Source organism: Pseudophryne corroboree, chromosome 6, assembly GCF_028390025.1.
Source record: "Pseudophryne corroboree isolate aPseCor3 chromosome 6, aPseCor3.hap2, whole genome shotgun sequence".
Classification (NCBI taxonomy): domain Eukaryota; kingdom Metazoa; phylum Chordata; class Amphibia; order Anura; family Myobatrachidae; genus Pseudophryne; species Pseudophryne corroboree.
In genome coordinates, this window is record NC_086449.1 from 362,412,361 (window position 1) to 362,427,119 (window position 14,759).

At 49.1% G+C, this 14,759-nt stretch overlaps 1 protein-coding gene across 8 annotated transcripts in view; it reads left to right on the forward strand.

The window, feature by feature from the left end:
• The window catches only part of SBF1 (SET binding factor 1), a 421,239-nt gene that overhangs the window by 280,934 nt on the left and 125,546 nt on the right, over window positions 1–14,759 (forward strand). The window lies entirely within an intron of this gene.

The window sequence follows — 14,759 nt, forward strand, 5'->3', positions numbered from 1 at the left end:
TGATATATGAAAGGTGCCGGCCGCGTCTGCCCGCGTCTGCCCACGTTGGGCCTGCTGCCGGGCTCCGGCCGCACTGTACTTCCTGTTGATCTGGTTCCCTAGGCGACGGACTTAGCCGAGAGCGGCTCGTTGCGGTCACGTGTGCGCACCACGTGACCGTGAGGATGTAGTCTCCTGACGTACGTTTCGCATAAAGCTTGGTCACAGGGCGTCAGGTTATACAGATAATTATCATTACACATATACACCACTAGACCAGTGCGGTTTCCAATCTCTTTGTTTCTCAAGTAGGTGTTAGATGTCAGTCAGACATCTCCTGCTGCAGCTCCATCGCCTCCCCTAGCGGCGCTGTATACACCCGCACCCTGGTTGCCGGGTACTTACAGCGGAGGCTCCGGTTTTCTTCAGTCAGACACACACACACCACCGCAGCTCTCCAGGATCGCGTGACCGCACTGCGGGAGGAGGTAAGAGGGTCCCCCAGGCAGGACCCACTGAAAATCGCGATCCGGCGCGGCCGGTGGGAGGCGGGCCGCGCGTGCTGGCGTGGACACTGTGGCAGTACAGGGACCCCACTAGACCACCAGGGCAGGGGCACAGGTCGGTTTTACTAAAATTTATACACATTGATAATCAAGACCAATGATAAGGAGCGCTTTGTAATTTTTTTTTTTAAATCCAATACTTTTTTTAATTATTTTTCATGGTTTCAGACAAACGGAAAAAAAAAAAGAAAACCACGAAACAAACACAGCACATAAACATTTTCAGATTAAGGGAATACGCAGATTCCCAATTGTTACCAATACCATATACAGCATTAAAAACACAAGCAGGCTTAGAGTCAAAAACCTGGTTCTACAAATTCAAAGAAGTGTCACAGGTTGTCATAGGTTATTCAGATATGGTGCGTAGAATTGCCTGTATCAAAGAAACATAATTATGTAACACATCGCATATCAGAAAGTGCGGGCACAGGAGCGGCTGGTCGCAGGCGCCAAAGAACGTCACAAAGAAGGAGAGATGACTCTCCCCGGTGCAGAGCTACTGTCGATATTCTAACACAGGTCACTTGATAAATGTCTTATTCCTCTACACACAGTCAGACACACAGTGGCTGAACTCAAACATTCCGATCCAAGCCATCTACCCCACAAATCTTGATATTTTTTCCCTGCTTTCCTGGCTAAATATACATATTTCTCGTGAGCAGCTGTATCATTAACAAGTGAAACCCAGGACTGTATTGTGGGAGCATCTTTAGCCAACCAGAGTCTGGCGATGCACACCTTAGCCAGGCCACAAAGGTTAATTACGTATCGTCTGGCAGGGGGATCCAGGGCATCCTCCTCCATAGCTGATAACACACATGTCACCGGGGAGCATAAAGAAGATGGAATTCCGGTCGACACCAGGGCGTTAATAACACCAGACCAAAATATAGCCATCTTGGGGCAAAGCCAGAGAGTGTGCCAGAAATCTGCATCTAAATTGCCACATTTAGGACAACTGGCGGAGTGTGTACCCCCCATGCGGCACAATTGCACTGGTGTCATATATACTCTGTGTATGATAAACAATTGGATTTGTTGATATCTAGTGGTGGTGGTGGTGGTGGTGGATAGTCGTGGGGAGCCCAGAGCACCCTCCTATATCTCATCAGCAACAGAGCCCAGATCAAATTCCCACTTAGTCCTGAGAAGGGATAATGGGTCAGAGTAGTGAGGCCGAAATACAGCTGTATAAATATTGGATACCAAACTTCTATTCCCCAGGCTTTGTAAAAGGGACTTGACTGGAGAGTCAATAAGGACTGGAGGGGTATCGGGAAACTGTGCATTAATCGCATGTCTCAATTGCAAGTAGCGGCAGAAATGAGAATGGGGTATGTTGTAGTCCTGCTGGAGCTGCAGGAAGGATTTCAGTATATTGCCATTATATAAGTGTCCCAGGGACGTCACACCCCATCTCCCCCACACCACCCAAGGTTGCAGCGAGGACAATTCTGGGAGATCAAGGACAGTGTCCAAAGGAGTATCTGGGTCTATACCTTGGCCCAATAAAAGAACATGTACCTGTTTCCATACAAGAATGGCCTGTTTTATTATAGGGATCTTGGACAATTTAGGGTTCCTACAGAGGAGCATCTGTAAGGGAGTGCCGTCGGGATACTCCTGTAGTAGCATTTGCGAGTGTATAGTGAGGGTATCCGTATCAGTCACCCATTCCCACACATGTGCCAACTGTGCAGCGTAGTAATAGAATTTAAAGATAGGGAGAGCCAAACCGCCCAGCAATCTTGGTCTGGACAAGATGTCAAGCCTCAACCGTGCTCTCCTGCTGGCCCAGATCAAGGAAGACAGCAGGCTGTCAATCTGTTTGAATATTTTTAAGCAAATATATATAGGGGACTGCTGGAGGACGTAAAGAAGCTTAGGCAAATACACCATTTTCACCAAGTTGACCCTACCAGTAACCGTCAGAGGCAAAGACCCCCAAACTCTGACCTTGGAGCGAAGATACACAATCTGCGGTATAATATTGAGAGAAACGTAAGTACACGGATCATTCGTCACCCATATGCCCAGGTACTTGAAAGAATCTACCCATTTAAGCGGGGTATGGATCAGTGGGGCTATCGGGATCAGGCCCCTAAGTGGGGTAATTGTGGATTTATCCCAGTTAATTTTGAGCCCAGAAAAGTGTCCATAGGTAGTTATCAAATCAAGGAGTTTAGGCATGGAGGAAACGTAATCATCAACAAATAATAGGAGATCATCAGCGTGTAGTGCTATTCTGTCCTCTCTCGCGCCCACCCTAATACCCACTATATCCTGAGCAGCCCTAATTAAACATGCTAAAGGCTCAATAGCAATGGCGAACAGAGTTGGGGACAGAGGGCATCCCTGTCTCGTTCCCCTAGATAGGGGGAAGGAGCGGGACACATACCCGTTCACGGAAACTCTGGCCATGGGCAGGGAATACAGCAATCTAACATAGCTGATAAAGTTGGGTCCCAGGCCAAATCTACCCATAGCCTCCCAAAGGAAGGCCCACTCCACTGAGTCAAAGGCCTTCGCGGCATCCAAAGAGGCCACTACGGAGGAGCAGGCCTCCCCGCGAGAAACCTGGAAATGGGTGAACAGACGTCGCAAATTAACAGCTGTGGACTTACCAGGCATAAAGCCCGTTTGGTCAGGGTGAATAATTTGAGTTATAACTTGATTAAGCCTGGAGGCCAGAACCTTGGCCAGGACCTTAATATCCGTGGGCAGCAGGGAGATAGGGCGGTAGGATTCAACCCTCTTGGGGTCCTTATCCGGTTTAGGAATCACTATAATTAATGCCTCCGCCATAGACGGAGGAAGCACGTTTGGGCAAAAATTGTATTAAATAAGGTAAGTAATTGAGGGGCAAAAAATTTAGCATGTTTCTTATATAATTCTGATGGAATGCCGTCAATGCCTGAAGCCTTACCATCAGGGGAAGCAGAGATCGCAGTTTCGATCTCCTCCAGTGATAAAGGGGCATCAAGAAGCGCTCTGGCTTCACTAGAAATACGGGGCAGTTGAATTTCATTGAAATAATCACACAGTTCCGTCGGGGAACAGGTCAACATGGTGCTATATAGTGCCTGATAGTATGAAACAAATTCCTCAACAATCTGGGGGGTACGGTCCAGCACCGTCCCGGCCGAGTTCAAAACCTCCACTACTGTACGAGAGGATCGATCTACTTTCGCAAGATTAGCCAAATAAGAGCTCGGTCTGTCCCCAGTAGCATAGTGGACATGCGAGGAGAAAAGAAGTCTGTGCTGGGTTTTCCCCCACAAATAATCCTTCCATTCCCCCCCGAGCATGGAGCCATTCCAGCTTGGAAGTATCCAAGCCATCCTGTAAATATGCCAACTCCGAAGCATCAACCCGAGCTTCCAACGCATCCTCATGTTTTCTAAAGGAGGATTTAAGACTTCCCACCCGCTTGATCAAAGTACCTCTCAGAAAAGCCTTAAAGGTGTCCCAGAGTAGAGACACATCGGTAGTGTCGCCATGCAAAGCAAAAAATTCCAGCCAGCTAGCCTCCAGTTCCGACCCCTCAGCCATATGCGTCAGCCAGAAAGAGTTAAACCGCCACACTGCTTGTCCCCGCTGACAGTCTAAGTCGATATGTAGCGCGATATAGGGGAGTGATCCGAAATACCCCAAGTCTCATATTTAACACCATGAACCTTGGGCAGAAGCTCCCGGGAAAGGAGCGCCAAGTCTATTCTAGAGAAGGAGTGAGAGTGTGAAAAACACGAATATTGCCTCAAATCAGGGTATCGTAATCTCCAAGGATCAACCAAACCCAGCTCAGAGAGTGTCTACAAACGGAGACCTCTTCGGCTGTGGGTTGGAGGATGCTGCAGAGAGCCTATCCATCTTGTGGTTCAAAACATTGTTAAAGTCTCCCATACAGATAACAGCCACTCCAGGTGATGTAGCCATAAAAGCAGACGCCTTTTTAAGCACGTCGTGTGAGTAAGGGGTGTGTGGGGGGGGCACATATATAGCCAGCAACAATAGGGGGACAGAATTAATTTTACCTTTTGAGAAACACATATCTACCCCATTGATCAGTTTGCACACTATCAAACGAGAAGGCAACAGATTTTTTAATTAGGATTGACACTCCCCGGGAAGCTGCAGTATGCATGGAATGGAAAGCCCAGCCCACCCACGGCCTTTTAAGGGACATAATTTTAGTGCCCACTAAGTGAGTTTCCATCAAGCAGGTTATATCCGATGCATAATGCTTGATCTGTCGAAGTGCCAGGGAGTGCTTGATTTTATCATTGATCCACCGCACATTCCACGACAGAAATTTAACCAAAGCCATAGCAAAGCATCATATGAATAAAGCAGACTACCCGCGACCAGCCGACGCTGGTCTCACAGGTGGATGTTCCTGACTTATTGGAGGCTATCAGACTAATTTTTCAAATGACTGATGACCCAGAGCCTGAATCTGCTCCTAAGTTTAGACGGGAAGAGCATGGCATAAGGGATGTTCAGTTCACGCAGCCTGCGTTTCACAGGGACAAATTGAGCTCTTTCCTTTTGAACGTCAATGGCAAAATCAGGAAAGACTGAGACCGGAGATCCGTTCCACTTGAGAGGGAAAAGAAACTCGTTAGTAGCTGTGACACAGTCAGAACAGAAACAAGCACAATACGTATTAGGAAATGAAAATAAAACAATAACCTTTTCCTAAAATAACCCCTACCCCTTATACCACTTAAAACTTGCAGCATACCTGGTTCCCTAACAAACAAAACTCCCTAAACACTAACAGTATCAACTAAGGCAGAATCACCTATGCATATTCCAAAACAAAACCCCAGAATCCACTATCCAGAAATCAAAGACGGGGCCAAGAATTTAAGCGTCTGTCCAGCCACACTGATGCTTCGCGGAGAGACATAAAGAATTTAGTTTCTCCGTCGGAAACCACCCGCAGTTTAGACGGGAAGAGCATGGCATAAGGGATGTTCAGTTCACGCAGCCTGCGTTTCACAGGGACAAATTGAGCTCTATCCTTTTGAACGTAAATGGCAAAATCAGGACAGACTGAGACCGGAGATCCGTTCCACTTGAGAGGACCCTTAGTTCACATCCCTATCACGATAATGAAAGAGCTTGGCTATGAATGTACGAGGAGGCGCCCCCGGAGGCAATGGACGCATGAGGACTCTATGGACGCATCAGGACTCTATGAGCGCGCTCCACTGCAAAATGTGAGGTAAACTCCTCCGCTCCAAACGTATCCAGCAGCCAGCGTTCAAGAAATTTTTCAGGGGAGGCACCCTCCTCTTTTTCAGGCAGGCCGACGAAGCGGACATTGTTCCGCCGCAGTCTCCCCTCCATATCAGTCATCTTCTTGTGTACCTCCGACATTTGGGACTCCAGGGCAGTAGTACGTCTACCGAGTGGCGACACCGTGTCCTCCAGCGTGGAAATGCGTGTTTCAACCTCACCGACCCTTTCCCGCACCCGTTGAAGGTCTTGGTGTATGATGGATAGGTCCGCCTGTCTGCCAGGCGGGTTTCGCTGGCAGTAACCGCCTCCAGTACTTTCTGTAGGGCCGTATCCATGGCCTCCACAGAGGAGGAGCTAGTGGAAGGTGACGGTGGTGACGGAGACGAGGCCGACTGTGCCTCCTCCCAACGCTGAGGCCGTGCCGGAGGGTTTCTGGAGTATTTTTCTAATTTCGCTGCAGCCGCAGCATTCTGGTGCTGTTTGACCATTATAGCCTGCCGATGGCGGGAATCAGGGAAGAGCAGTATATCAAAATTGTCCGGTCTCCGCCCGCAATGCAATATAGTATATCAAACCTGTCCAGTCGCTGCCCGTGGATAAATGTAGTATATCAAAACTGACCAGTGAGCGCTCGCGTGGACATCTAGTATATCAGAAACATCCAGCCGCAGTCTGCCTTGAAATAGAAGCCTCAGCAGGAGAATTACAGCACAGGGGACGCACACAGCATATAACTTGGCCAAACGTGCCCTTCAGCAACTTGTCCAGCTGAGCCCCATGGGATCCCAGGGTGTAAGGGACTGAGGCAGAACTAGCAGACCCTCCAGGGGTTAATATAGTGCAGTCCACTGCCCCAGTATAGTGCACAGCAAAGCAGGGCCGCCCTTATAATGTAGGCTGGAGAAGGGGCACAGAGAAGTGTATATCCCACCTATGCTGCACCGTCCAGATGATCAACGTGGGAGCCGGAGAACAGAGGCTAGAGCCGCAGGAGTGAGAAAGGAGAGCGGCGGCGGTACACGTGTCAGGGTCGCAGCGGGAGATCCCGCTGACACGCACCCGGACACAGGCACGGCCAGAGGAGCGCTCACCGGAGCCTCCCTGCAGTATCTCACAGGAGAGGCAGTAGATGCGGGTGTAGGGCGGCAGCCGGGCACAATCTCTCAGCGCGGGGAGACAGGATGGTGGCGTCCCACGTGACGAATCCGGCCCGGGAGCCCCGCACACAAAAGTCCGTCTGCAGCAGGAGGAAGGTGAGCAGGTCCCAGAGTAACAAAGGGACACCCTCACACAGGTTCTGGGGCAGCTGTCAGGCCCAGGGGGGGACACAGGATGGGGCAACAGGATAACTAAGCTGGAGAGTCACACAGCCTGTGTGCTACTCCATGTCCACCGAAGCCACGCCTCGAGCGCTTTGTAATTTAAAACAATTTAATTAGATAAACAATTAATGTCACATTTCATTAAAATGATATCTAGTTTAAAGACATATTATGGACTGATACCATTAAGAATAATCGTGTATGCACAATAAATTTCCAATCGACTTTGGATTATCCGGTGGAGTATAATTGTTGCAGTTCAATAAGTTAATAACGTTGTCCTGGGTACGCTATGCTCATTCCCCCAGTGTATAGAGGAAATGTTCTCACCCCTACTGGTGAATTAGGCAGTCATCTGTACACCTTTCCTGAAACTGATAACCTCAGTTTTTGATGTACCGCACAGGATCACAGTGCTTTCGGTCTGTTGAAGCATCAGCAGTATATGTTGGTTAAATTTACGGTGTGTACACACGGTGAGATTTTTTTCTTTCGATTTTGACTATATAGTCAAAATCGCAAGAAAAGTTAGTGCAGATCGCAAGGTGTTATGCCACTTGCGATCCTGATTCGATCCCGATGTGTGGTCCCGCCAGGTCGTATCGCAAGAAAAGATAGACTGTGCAGGCAAGTTAATCCTTGCTAGATCGGTGTACTATCTAGTTCATCTCACATGTCAATTAAATCTCACATAAGCAAAAATCGTAAGCACACATATTCCATATCTCAAGAAAAGTTAGTCAAAATCGGTGGTGCTGGGCTCCAGGGAGTTCAGGGGAAATCGCAAAGTGAAAATCAGGCATAGCAAAGTTAAATCAGTAGACCCATTATTGTAGCTATTGTAGGCTAGGCACTGGACGAGATTTCAGTGCAGTATAGTTACCAGAGCTGGCGGCCGTGGTACAGCATCCACTGGAACAGGATCTCTGCAGTTTCCAAAACAGGCTTTCTCTGACGTCCTAGTGGATGCTGGGAACTCCGTAAGGACCATGGGGAATAGCGGCTCCGCAGGAGACTGGGCACAAAAGTAAAGCTTTAGGACTACCTGGTGTGCACTGGCTCCTCCCCCCATGACCCTCCTCCAAGCCTCAGTTAGATATTTGTGCCCGAACGAGAAGGGTGCACACTAGGGGCTCTCCTGAGCTGCTTAGTGAAAAGTTTAGTTTTAGGTTTTTTATTTTCAGTGAGACCTGCTGGCAACAGGCTCACTGCATCGAGGGACTAAGGGGAGAAGAAGCGAACTCACCTGCGTGCAGAGTGGATTGGGCTTCTTAGGCTACTGGACACCATTAGCTCCAGAGGGATCGAACACAGGCCCAGCCATGGAGTCCGGTCCCAGAGCCGCGCCGCCGGCCCCCTTACAGAGCCAGAAGCAAGAAGAGGTCCGGAAAATCGGCGGCAGAAGACATCCTGTCTTCACCAAGGTAGCGCACAGCACTGCAGCTGTGCGCCATTGCTCCTCAGCACACTTCATACTTCGGTCACTGAGGGTGCAGGGCGCTAGGGGGGGGCGCCCTGAGCAGCAATAAAAACACCTTGGCTGGCGAAAATACATCACATATAGCCCCCAGGGCTATATGGATGAATTTTAACCCCTGCCAGATTACACTGAAAAACGGGAGAAAAGGCCGCCGAGAAAGGGGCGGAGCCTATCTCCTCAGCACACTGGCGCCATTTTCCCTCACAGCTCCGTTGGAGGGAAGCTCCCTGGCTCTCCCCTGCAGTCACTACACTACAGAAAGGGTTAAAAAAGAGAGGGGGGCACTAATTAGGCGCAGTATAAACAATACAGCAGCTATAAGGGGAAAAACACTTATATAAGGTTATCCCTGTATATATATAGCGCTCTGGTGTGTGCTGGCAAACTCTCTCCCTCTGTCTCCCCAAAGGGCTAGTGGGGTCCTGTCCTCTATCAGAGCATTCCCTGTGTGTGTGCTGTGTGTCGGTACGTTTGTGTCGACATGTATGAGGAGGAAAATGATGTGGAGGCGGAGCAAATTGCCTGTAATAGGGATGTCACCCCCTAGGGGGTCGACACCTGAGTGGATGAACTGCTGGAAGGAATTACATGACAGTGTCAGCTCTTTACAAAAGACAGTGATTGACATGAGACAGCCGGCTACTCAGCTTGTGCCTGTCCAGACGTCTCATAGGCCGTCAGGGGCTCTAAAGCGCTCGTTACCTCAGATGGCAAATACAGACGCCGACACGGATACTGACTCCAGTGTCGACGGTGAAGAGACAAATATGACTTCCAGTAGGGCCACACGTTACATGATTGAGGCAATGGAAAATGTTTTACACATTTCTGATAATACGAGTACCACCAATAGGGGTATTATGTTCAGTGAGGAAAAACTACCTGTAGTTTTCCTGAATCTGAGAAATTAAATGAGGTGTGTGATGAAGCGTGGGTTTCCCCCGATAAAAAAACTGATAATTTCTAAAAAGTTATTGGCATATATCCTTTCCCGCCAGAGGTTAGGGTGCGTTGGGAAACACCCCCTAGGGGGGAAAAAGCGCTCACACGCTTGTCAAAACAAGGGCTCTACCCTCTCCTGAGATGGCCGCCCTTAAGGATCCTGCTGATAGAAAGCAGGAGGGTATCCTAAAATGTATTTACACACATACTGGTGTTATACTGCGACCAGCAATCGCCTCAGCCTGGATGTGCAGTGCTGGGTTGGCGTGGTCGGATTCCCTGACTGAAAATATTGATACCCTAGATAGGGACAGTATATTATTGCCTGTAGAGCATTTAAAAGATGCATTTCTATATATGGGTGATGCACAGCGGGATATTTGCCGACTGGCATCAAGAGTAAGTGCGCTGTCCATTTCTGCCAGAAGAGGGTTATGGACACGACAGTGGTCAGGTGATGTGGATTCCAAATGGCATATGGAAGTATTGCCTTATAAAGGGGAGGAGTTATTTGGGGTCGGTCTTTCAGACCTGGTGGCCACGGCAACAGCTGGGAAATCCACGTTTTTACCCCAGGTCGCCTCTCAACATAAGAAGACACGCCGTATTATCAGGCGCAGTCCTTTCGTTCCCATAAGGGCACGTGGGCAAAAGGTTCCTCATTTCTGCCCCGTGACAGAGGGAGAGGGAAACGGCTGCAGAAATCAGCCAGTTCCCAGGAACCAGAAGCCCTCTCCCGCCTCTGCCAAGCCCTCAGCATGACGCTGGGGCTTTACAAGCAGACAGGGAGGCAGTGTTGGAAGCCATTCACAAGCTGTATTCCCAGCAGGTGATAATTAAGGTACCCCTCCTGCAACAGGGAAAGGGGTATTACTCCACACTGTTGTGGTACCGAAGCCGGACGGCTCGGTGAGACCGATTTTAAATCTAAAATCTTTGAACACTTACATACAGAGGTTCAAATTCAAGAGAAGGGGACTACATGGTGTCTCTGGACATCAAGGATGCTTACCTTCATGTCCAAATTTACCCTTCTCACCAAGGGTACCTCAGGTTTGTGGTACAGAACTGTCACTATCAGTTTCAGACGCTGCCGTTTGGATGGTCCACGGCACCCCGGGTCTTTACCAAGGTAATGGCCGAAATGATGATACTCCTTCGAAGGAAGGGAGTTTTAGTTATCCCTTACTTGGACGATCTCCTGATAAGGGTAAGATCCTGGGAACAGTTGGAGGTCGGTGTAGCACTATCTCAGGTAGTGTTGCGACAGCACGATTGGATTCTCAATATTCCAAAATCGCAGCTGGTTCCGACGACTCGTCTTCTGTTCCTAGGGATGATTCTGGACACAGTTCAGAAAAAGGTGTTTCTCCCGGAGGAGAGAGCCAGGGAGTTATCCGAGCTAGTCAGGAACCTCCTAAAACCGAGCCAAGTCTCAGTGCATCAATGCACAAGGGTTCTGGGAAAAATGGTAGCTTCCTACGAAGCAAAGCCATTCGGCAGATTCCACGCAAGAACTTTCCAGTGGGACCTGCTGGACAAATGGTCCGGGTCGCATCTTAAGATGCATCAGCGGATAACCCGGTCACCACGGACAAGGGTGTCCCTCCTGTGGTGGTTGCAGAGTGCTCATCTTCTAGAGGGCCGCAGAGTCGGCATTCAGGACTGGGTCCTGGTGACCACGGATGCCAGCCTGCGAGGCTGGGGAGCAGTCACACAGGGAAAAAATTTCCAGGGCTTATGGTCAAGCCTGGAGACATCATTTCACATAAATATCCTGGAGCTAAGGGCCATTTACAATGCTCTCAGCTTAGCAAGACCTCTGCTTCAAGGTCAGCCGGTGTTGATCCAGTCGGACAACATCACGGCAGTCACCCATGTAAACAGACAGGGTGGCACAAGAAGCAGTCAATGGCAGAAGCTGCAAGGATTCTTCGCTTGGCGGAAAATCATGGGATAGCACTGTCAGCAGTATTCATTCCGGGAGTGGACAACTGGGAAGCAGACTTCCTCAGCAGGCACGGCCTCCACCCGGGAGAGTGGGGACTTCACCCAGAAGTCTTCCACATGATTGTAAACCATTGGGAAAAACCAAAGGTCTACATGATGGCGTCCCGCCTAAACAAAAAATTGGACAGGTATTGCGCCAGGTCAAGGGACCCTCAGGCAATAGCTGTGGACGCTCTGGTAACACCGTGGGTGTACCAGTCAGTGTATGTGTTCCCTCCTCTTCCTCTCATACCAAAAGTACTGAGAATTATAAGACTGAGGGGAGTAAGAACTATACTCGTGGCTCCGGATTGGCCAAGAAGGACTTGGTACCCGGAACTTCAAGAGATGCTCACGGAGGACCCGGGGCCTCTACCTCTAAGAAGGGACCTGCTCCAGCAAGGACCCTGTCTATTCCGAGACTTACCGCGGCTGCGTTTAACGGCAGGGCGGTTGAACGCCGGATCCTGAAGGAAAAAGGCATTCCGGATGAAGTCATCCCTACCCTGATCAAGCCAGGAAGGATGTAACCGCAAAGCATTATCACCGCATTTGGCGAAAATATGTTGCGGGGTGCGAGGCCAGTAAGGCCCCGATGGAGGAATTTTCAACTAGGTCGATTCCTGCATTTCCTGTAAACAGGAGTGTCTATGTGCCTAAAATTGGGGTCCATTAAGGTTCAAATTTCGGCCCTGTCAATTTTCTTCCAGAAAGAACTAACTTCAGTTCCTGAAGTTCAGACGTTTTGTAAAAGGGGTACTGCATATACAGCCTCCTTTTGTGCCTCCAGTGGCACCTTGGGATCTCAATGTAGTTTTGGGGTTCCTAAAGTCACATTGGTTTGAACCACTTGAGTCTGTGGAGTTAAAATATCTCACATGGAAAGTGGTCATGTTGTTGGCCCTGGCCTCGGCCAGGCGCGTGTCAGAATTGGGGGCTTTATCCTGTAAAGGCCCTTATCTGATCTTCCAGACAGGGCGGAATTGAGGACTCATCCTCAATTTCTCCCTAAGGTGTTTTCAGCGTTTCACGTGAACCTGCCTATTGTGGTACCTGCGGCTACTAGGGACTTTGAGGACTCCAAGTTGCTGGACGTAGTCAGGGCCCTGAAAATATATGTTTCCAGGACGGCTGGAGTCAGAAAATCTGACTCGCTGTTTATCCTGTATGCACCCAACAAGCTTCTAAGCAGACTATTGCTCGTTGGATTTGTAGCACAATTCAGCTTGCACATTCTGTGGCAGGCCTGCCACAGCCAAAATCTGTAAAAGCCCATTCCACACGGAAAGGGGCTCATCTTGGGCGGCTGCCCGAGGGGTCTCGGCTTTACAACTTTGCCGAGCAGCTACTTGGTCAGGGGCAAACACGTTTGCTAAATTCTACAAATTTGATACCCTGGCTGAGGAGGACCTGGAGTTCTCTCATTCGGTGCTGCAGAGTCATTCGCACTCTCCCGCCCGTTTGGGAGCTTTGGTATAATCCCCATGGTCCTTACGGAGTTCCCAGCATCCACTAGGACGTCAGAGAAAATAAGAATTTACTTACCGATAATTCTATTTCTCATAGTCCGTAGTGGATGCTGGGCGCCCATCCCAAGTGCGGATTGTCTGCAATACTTGTACATAGTTATTGTTACAAAAATCGGGTTATTGTGGTTGTGAGCCATCTTTCCAGAGGCTCCTCTGTTATCATGCTGTTAACTGGATTCAGATCACTGGTTGTACGGTGTGATCGGTGTGGCTGGTATGAGTCTTACCCGGGATTCATAAATCCTTCCTTATTGTGTACGCTCGTCCGGGCACAGTATCCTAACTGAGGCTTGGAGGAGGGTCATGGGGGGAGGAGCCAGTGCACACCAGGTAGTCCTAAAGCTTTACTTTTGTGCCCAGTCTCCTGCGGAGCTGCTATTCCCCATGGTCCTTACGGAGTTCCCAGCATCCACTACGGACTATGAGAAATAGAATTATCGGTAAGTAAATTCTTATTTTTACTAAAAACCGTTTTTCTATGGCCCACAGTACCCTGTGGTGAAGTCCAGCAAGGGGATAAGGCTCTGACCTGTAGCTCCTCCCCCAGCCCCAGGGCACCATGTAGAGTAAATGTTCCCGCCCCAGGTTGCATCTCTCTCTCTCCCTCACTCCCTGTCAGCGTTTGGGCACCATCATCACATGCTGAGCTGATCCTGGGACTGTTTGGGCAAAATCTCCTCTGTAAAGCCGCCTGCATGTCAGCGCTGTGTATTTTACAGGACGCTTAAGTATTCTACATGTCTGTGGACAGTGTTAGTTAAGAAACAGTGCATTTATTTAGGGTAATGTAGTACAAGTTCCCTGTGATATACATCCAGTGTTTTACTGTGCATTGATACATCTATTAATCTGTATAGCTTTACTCTGTATTACTTTGTATTGCTAGTCCAGTGCAGTTTTATTGCATGTCATAATTTCTGCATTGTACATGTGACTGTGTGTGTGTGCATATACAGCTGCTTCGTGACTTCCATTCCACGTATCTCACTCAGATTGCTATCCCTATATTCTGTACCCTGCAGGGGGCTAAATGCGTCAGGGGTATTAGTTCATATAGGTGTTTCACATGATATACTTATTGAGTATTTTTCTCTGTGATTTTCAGTCACCATTTACCTCCTGAATTCTCTCTTTGTGCTAATACACTGCACAGGGGGTTCTTGTTAAGGTATTAGACTGCTGATATTGTGCTGGGTTGCCCATGAATTGAGCTTTCAGGTATATCAGCTACAAGGGGCAACGGAGCTGGGGCTGATCCCACAATGCGTGGTGGTGGCGCTGCAGACACAGAGGAAAACATAGCAGCAGAGGGTTCAGGTTCTGGGGGTTCCCTACCCCCCAGTGGGTCCGTAGCAACGGGGGTTCATAATGACCCACCTTGGGCTACTTTCTCCAAGTTATTAAGTAAGCTGGTAACTAGACTTACGCCCCCTATGGGACCTCACGTGCCCATAAAACCGCTTATGGTCCCTGTGTGAGATCACCTGTCCACTCAGTTACAGCAATTGAACCACTCATTGACTAAACAGAAATCTAACCCTCGCCCGCCTAAGACCAAGGGGTCCTCTAAGCGGGCCATTACTCCCTCACAATCCACCCACGTCCCAGACACCTCGTCTGATAAAGATGGCATGTATACTGATTCCACAGACTCTGATCCAGATACTTCTGATGGGGAATCTGTCTCACAGGTGGATGT